Here is a 6,526-nt window from a genome sequence, read left to right on the forward strand (position 1 = left end):
CATATCTAATTATTTTTGGAATCCATTAATAGTTTTGGCTTGCAAAACATCCCCTGGCAATGAGTTCTGCAGGTTGACTGTATGTCCGCCAACTTTTACTATCCTATATCTTCTTACATTTTTCATCCGTCTTCTCAAAAGCAGAAAAAGTAATCACCATTCACAGCAGTCCACTTGTAGTTGCTCAGATTGCCTTTGTAGCCTTTTTTAAAAATTGGCATCACATTTGAAGTGATGTCAGTCAGAGGCTTATTTAAGAGAGAGGTTACATAGAACAATTAGTATTTCTTCAATTTCATATTTGAGTTCCTTCAGAACTCTTGGGTGAATACCATCTGCTCCTAGTGAATGATTACTGTTTAATTTATCAACTTGTTCCCAAATTTCCTCATTGATGCCTCAATCTGGGACAGTTCCTCAGATTAGCCACATAAAAGGAATGGCTCAGGTGTGGGAATCTTCCTGACATCCTCAGCAGTGAAGACCAATGCAAAGAATTCATTTAGCTTCTCTGCAATAGCCTTGTCTTCCTTGAGTGCTGCTTTAGCACCTCAATCATCTAGTGGCCCCACTGATTGTGTGGCAGGCTTCTTGCTTGTAGTTAAAAAATGTTAGATGTTAATTTTTGAGTCTTTTGTTAGTTGCTGTTCAAATTCTTTTTTGGCCTGCCTAATTATACTTTTACACTTGACATGCGAGACACTATTTTCCTCAGTAGGATTTGACTTCCAATTTTTAAAGGATGCCTTTTTGCCTCTAACTGCACCTTTTACTCTGTTTATCCATGTGGGCATTTTTTTGCTCCTCTTACTATTCTTTTTAATGTGGGGTCTACATTTTATTTGAGCCTCTATGATAGTGTTTTTTAAAAAGTTTCCAGCTTGCAGGCATTCCACTCTTGTTACTTTTTGTTTCCATTTAACTAGCAACCTCATTTGTGTGTAGTTCCTCTTTCTGAAGTTAAATGCTACTGTGGCAGGCTTCTTTGATATTTTCTCCCCTACACGAATGTTAAATTTAATTATATTGTGGTCACTATTACTGAGCAGTTCAGCTATAATTGCTTCTAGGACCACATCTTGTGCTCCATTTAGGACTAACTCAAGAATAGCCTCCCCTTTGTGGGTTCCAGGACTAGATGCTCCATGAAACATTCATTAATGGTGTCCAGAAAGTTTATTTCTGCATCCAGTCCTAAGGTGACATGCACCCAGTCAATATGTGGATAGTTGAAATACGCAATTATTATTGGTTTTTATGGGTTTTTTTGTAGCCTGTCTCATCTCCCTAAGCATTTCACAATCACTATTAACATCCTGTTCAGGTAGTTGGTAGTATATTCAGAGCATATATGCTATGCTCTTATTATTCTAGCATGGAATTTCTATCCATAGGGGTTCTATGGTACTGTTTGATTCATTGAAGATTTTTACTATATTTAAGGCTATGCTTTCTTTCACATGTAGTGCCACCAGCACAACCAATCCTGTCATTCCTATATATTTTGTACCCATGTCCCATTGATTCTCATCATTCCATCAAGTTTCTGTGACACCTGTTATATCAATAACCTCATTAAATATGAGGCACTCAAGTTCACCCATCTTAGTATTTAGACTTCCAGCATTTGTTTACAAGCACTTATACAATTTGTCACTTTTTTAGTTGTCTGCCTTCATGTGATGTAATTGAATGGGACCTTTTTTTCATTTGACTGTTTCTCTTCAGTTCCTAACTGTATTTTATCAACTTCTATCCTTTCCTCTTTACTAGGATTTAAAGAATCCCCATTAATATATCCTCCCCTAAGGGATGACTCTATCTGAACTGTGTGCTCCACCATACCTGTCAAAACTCCTCTACAACCTTTTTAATTTTACATGCCAGCAATCTGGTTCCATTTTGATTTAGGTGGAGCCCATCCTTCCCATGTAGCATCTTCCTTTTCCAAAAGGTTCTTCATTTCCTAATAAACCTAAAACACTCCTCCTACACCATCGTCTCATCCATGCATTGAGACCCTGCAGTTCTGCCTGTCTAACTGGCCCTGTGACTGGAAGCATTTCAGACAATGCTACTATGGAAGTCCTGGACATTAATCTCTTACCTGGTAGCTTAAATTTGGCCTCCAGGACCTCTCTCTTTACCTTTTTTTATGTCATTGGTACTTATATGTACCATGACCTCCAGCTCTTCCCTAGCACTGTACATACATCTATTTAGATTTCTAGATAGATTCTCAACCTTCACACCTGGTAGGCAATTCACCATGCGGTTCTCCTGGTCATCACAAATACATCTTTTCTATGAACTTATCTGTATTTCATCAGTCATTTTCCTTTTTTCTTTTGTTATCTATGGTAAGAAGAATGTTATTTGGCACTGCCTTGCCAAAAAACAGGTAAATTGTGCTGCTTTGTGAGGAGTGGTTACTTTTTGTTAGTGGGAGAAGTAGACTCACAGGATCTGTACTATTCGAAACCAAGGACTAAGCAGAAGAAAAGACTGAGAAACATAATAGCACTTTGAACTTCTATAGAACCCTCCATCCAACCATGTCAAAAAACTTTAAAAAAAAGACTCAAAACTTCTTGCCTGTCTTGTCCTCATTTAATAGATGAGGACTGTCAGTTACAGAGGTTAAGGCCCTACATTTTCAAATTTGGGTGCCTAAAATTAAGCACCCAATTCAATAATAGGCACCTAAATAACCGACCTCGCTTTAAATAGTGAGGAACACACATAACTTCTATTGACATTAGCTGTGTCTGCTCTGCACTCTTTAAAATCAGGCCACTTATTTATGTGCTTAGTTTTAGGCAACCAAGTTTATAAAATGTACAATCTTAATCTCTCACTGCATCATTTTCCATATGTAGTAAATGTAGTTACATTATGCAGAAATAATCATCCAGTTATCTAACTAGGTAGTTATACCTCATCCATAGTTGTAGCTTCTGAATAGCTAAGTAAACTGTGTGGAGAAAGTAGTTTCTATACTCCTTATAGCCACTTCTGTTTATACTAGCCAAAATTTCTCTATGCCTGTTTTGAATCTCAAACTACAATAATAATCTACTTTAAATTATAATTTATTATTGTTATAGGTTAGGTATTTAAAATACTATAAAATAACCAGTTGGGGGGAAATATAGGAATATGTGAAGAACAGCTATTTTATAATTGGCTCATCTTTAATTTTATGATACCATGTACTATAAATCACCTAACAACTAGGAGAAGCTAATAGCTCAATGTGAAAGCTAATCATGCTTAAATTTTCCTAAAATTTGTGCACTGTTCAGAGAGTTATTTTCCTAATGAATCTCTACTTCTATTACCTAGTCCCTCAATGGAGCTCAGAACCTTTCAGGATCAAATGAATTATCAATCTTTTGCATTATGTAAAGCATTGCATTTAACTTCCTTGACTTTGAATGCTATCTATTTTGAACATAGAAAATCTTAAAAGAATTTAATTATCCCAGTGTTGCTACAGTTTCCACTTGGGAAGATCCTCAAAGTATTAGCATTACAGAGAATCTTCTTTTTCCACAGATCCAATCAATGAAAGGTGAGCTTGCGTTGCCACCGTTCACATGATAAAAATCATACTGACAATGCTGTTAAAGAAAACCACAAAGGGCAAGCTACTCAAGTTTATATAATTTGGGATAGGATCATTGAAATCAGTGGATTTACAGTAGTTGATGATGTGCCCCAAAATTGAGACTGAAATTACTGCTTTACATTGTGAACTTTACAGTCCATAAGAGCTAACCAGAGACAGACTAGATCATCACTTGGATAACCCAGAGTATGTATTAATACCTGGGGGGGAAGGGCAGCTGTGCATATCTCTCTCAGTGTTATAGAGGCCAAACGATTTATGACGGATTTATGTGGGGTTTGGACCCCATTAGGAGTTGGTTACATCTGAGTGTTAAAGACAGGAACACTTCTGTAAGTTGCTTTCAGTTAAGCCTACAGGTGTTAGGGAACGTGGTTCACACCCTTGGTCTGGGTTTGCAGCAGGCTAGCAGGTCTGGCTCAAACCAGGCAGGGCACTGAAGTCCTAAGTTGCCAGGGCAGGAAAGCAGGGGCAGAAGTAGTCTTGGCACATCAGTTGGCAGCCCCAAGGGGGTTTCTGTGATCCAACATGTCACACCAGGATCCTAGTATTAGCATATAAGCAATTCAAGAATTTCTTCTCTTCATGTCCTTTGGTTTTGTGATTCATTTTGTTCTCAACATCTTTATTTTGTGCTGTTTGCTCATATCTTCCCTCTTAATACCCCCCTTTGCGATAAATTTAATTCCTCCTGAGTACTCTAGCCACCTTGTCTCCAAGGAGATTAGTCTCCCTTCTGCTGAAGTAGAGGTCATCCAAACTATACGCCCCTCCCCCCTCTCCAAAGATGGTGATCCAATGTTCCAAAATCCAAAATTCTACACCATTTACCGAACCATCAGTTCATTTTCAAAATCTACGGTCTTTCTTTCCTTATCTTCTCTTTGCAGAGAAGATTCTTAGACATTCTTCTTCTTCTTCATCACACTTCTGAGTTCCTTGAAGTCATCTACTATCTGAGATATCCTATGATGCAGTGTCATTAGTGCTGTTATGAACCATCAATTGATCCTTGCACGTTGACTTCAGAAGCCTATCCAATCTTAGAATGACACCTCACGTCTTTGCTGAGGGAAGGCAACACACTGTCCTGTTGTCTGCCTTTCCCTTGCAGAATGTTCTTTCAATTCTTCTGAGTACTGATTCTCCAACAAGGATTGCCTGTCTTCCTTGGATGGTTGGGGAACTTATTTGTGGGTAAGCTTGATTTTTCTTACAAGTTGGATGGAGCTGCCCTCCACATGTGTGTCCCATACATCTCTCCGTTCCCTTGCACCTGCTGGATCTTGGTAGGTATCTTCCATAGTTTCCATGTTGCAGGCCTGGTATTGATTAGAAACTTCTAGATACATACAATTCTTCTTTTTTCTCTTCCCTCTAGGGCTCATAGTCTGCCTACCCTCATCCATCTCCAGTCATGTAGACTGCTGCTGTGAACCTCTTGCCTCTGGTGCTTATGAACCGTGAGACCTCCTCTCTGACTTCTTCTCTCACTGATTCCTTTGTGGCCAGCTCCATTCTTCCTTGAACATGGGGTACTAGTGTTTCCTGAATCTGGTTGTCTAGGAACTCCTCAGCCTCTCTGATTCTCATTACCATCTCAGCTTGCCCCTCCAATCCAAGAACCTTCTCCTCCAGCACAGCCACTAACTTGCACTCTTGTCTTCAGGCAGGAAAGACAACATGGCACATCCATTGCAGGTCACCGTCACTGGCCTTCTTGCTATCACACAGTGTTGAACCTAGAAGAAAAATTTCTCTCTCTCTCTCTCTCTCTCTTCTGAAACTCCCATGTTAACTGCCTCTGCTCACACTCTTGAGTTCACCTAGCAAATGACTTTTTGTACCAAGCCTTCCCCACTGAGCTCAGCTCAGCTCCACCCCGCCCCTCGCCACCAGGAAGTGATTAAGCACTCAGAGTCTTCAAACAGCTGGGCTGCTCAAAGGTCCAAAGGCTAGAGCCTTAAAGCCTTTACCAAGACATTGACCAAAGCTCCAAAGGATTATGCAGGGACCCACAGCCCAGCTATGCAGCCTATACACAGAAAACAAACAAAAAGCCCACAGATGGACCAAATATACCACTCACCAAATCCTGCTACTTCCAAGGAGAGTCTGTAGGTGGAATTACTCCCTCTGACACTCCTCTGTTAGGATTTATCATTATGAAAATCAACTAGCTTTGTACAGCATGGTAATCAACTAGCTTTGTACAGCATGGTAACATTTAAGTAGGTCACAGTAAGATGACTGCCTACCAGTACAGCTCCTTTATCAGCTGGAGGAGCTGCCATACAGTCCCAATCTCAAAGAATTAGCCATATTGCCTCCCCAGCAAATCTAGTTACCTCTGAAATGGAGAGCTGTGAATAGACTGGGACTCAAACACAGATGTCCTACACCTAAGAGGTGCATTAACAAAACATGGTCAAACTAGCTTCCAAGAACATGTTTATTAGAAAAGACCATCTAGTACTAATGAATATAAATGCTGCCTCATAGCTACAATTTATGCCTGCATAGTTTTGTCTTTATACACACAGCATTAAGAAGAAATATTAGAAATAAAATATATGTACAAAATGCAGCCATCAGTAGATGTAAAATATTAATATGCTGGAAAGACCAAAGACACATATTTACAATACTTGGAAAAAAAGAGATTCTAATAGCATTTTTATGTCAAATCCTGGACAAATTCATGTATCTATGGAAATAATGCATGAAATAAATTTCTAAGAACTAGAAAAAGGCTACTTGGCAGGAATGCTCCTTGTTTTATTTTATGTTTGTTACCTTCTCTAATGTTTGAGTCTAACTTAATTAAAGTGAGTGGAGAATTAAAGTCTGAAATATAATTAGGGCAGAAGAAAAAAATTCCTAAATAAGGCATGG

Source organism: Mauremys mutica, chromosome 2 (genome assembly GCF_020497125.1).
Source record: "Mauremys mutica isolate MM-2020 ecotype Southern chromosome 2, ASM2049712v1, whole genome shotgun sequence".
Taxonomy (NCBI): Eukaryota; Metazoa; Chordata; order Testudines; family Geoemydidae; genus Mauremys; species Mauremys mutica.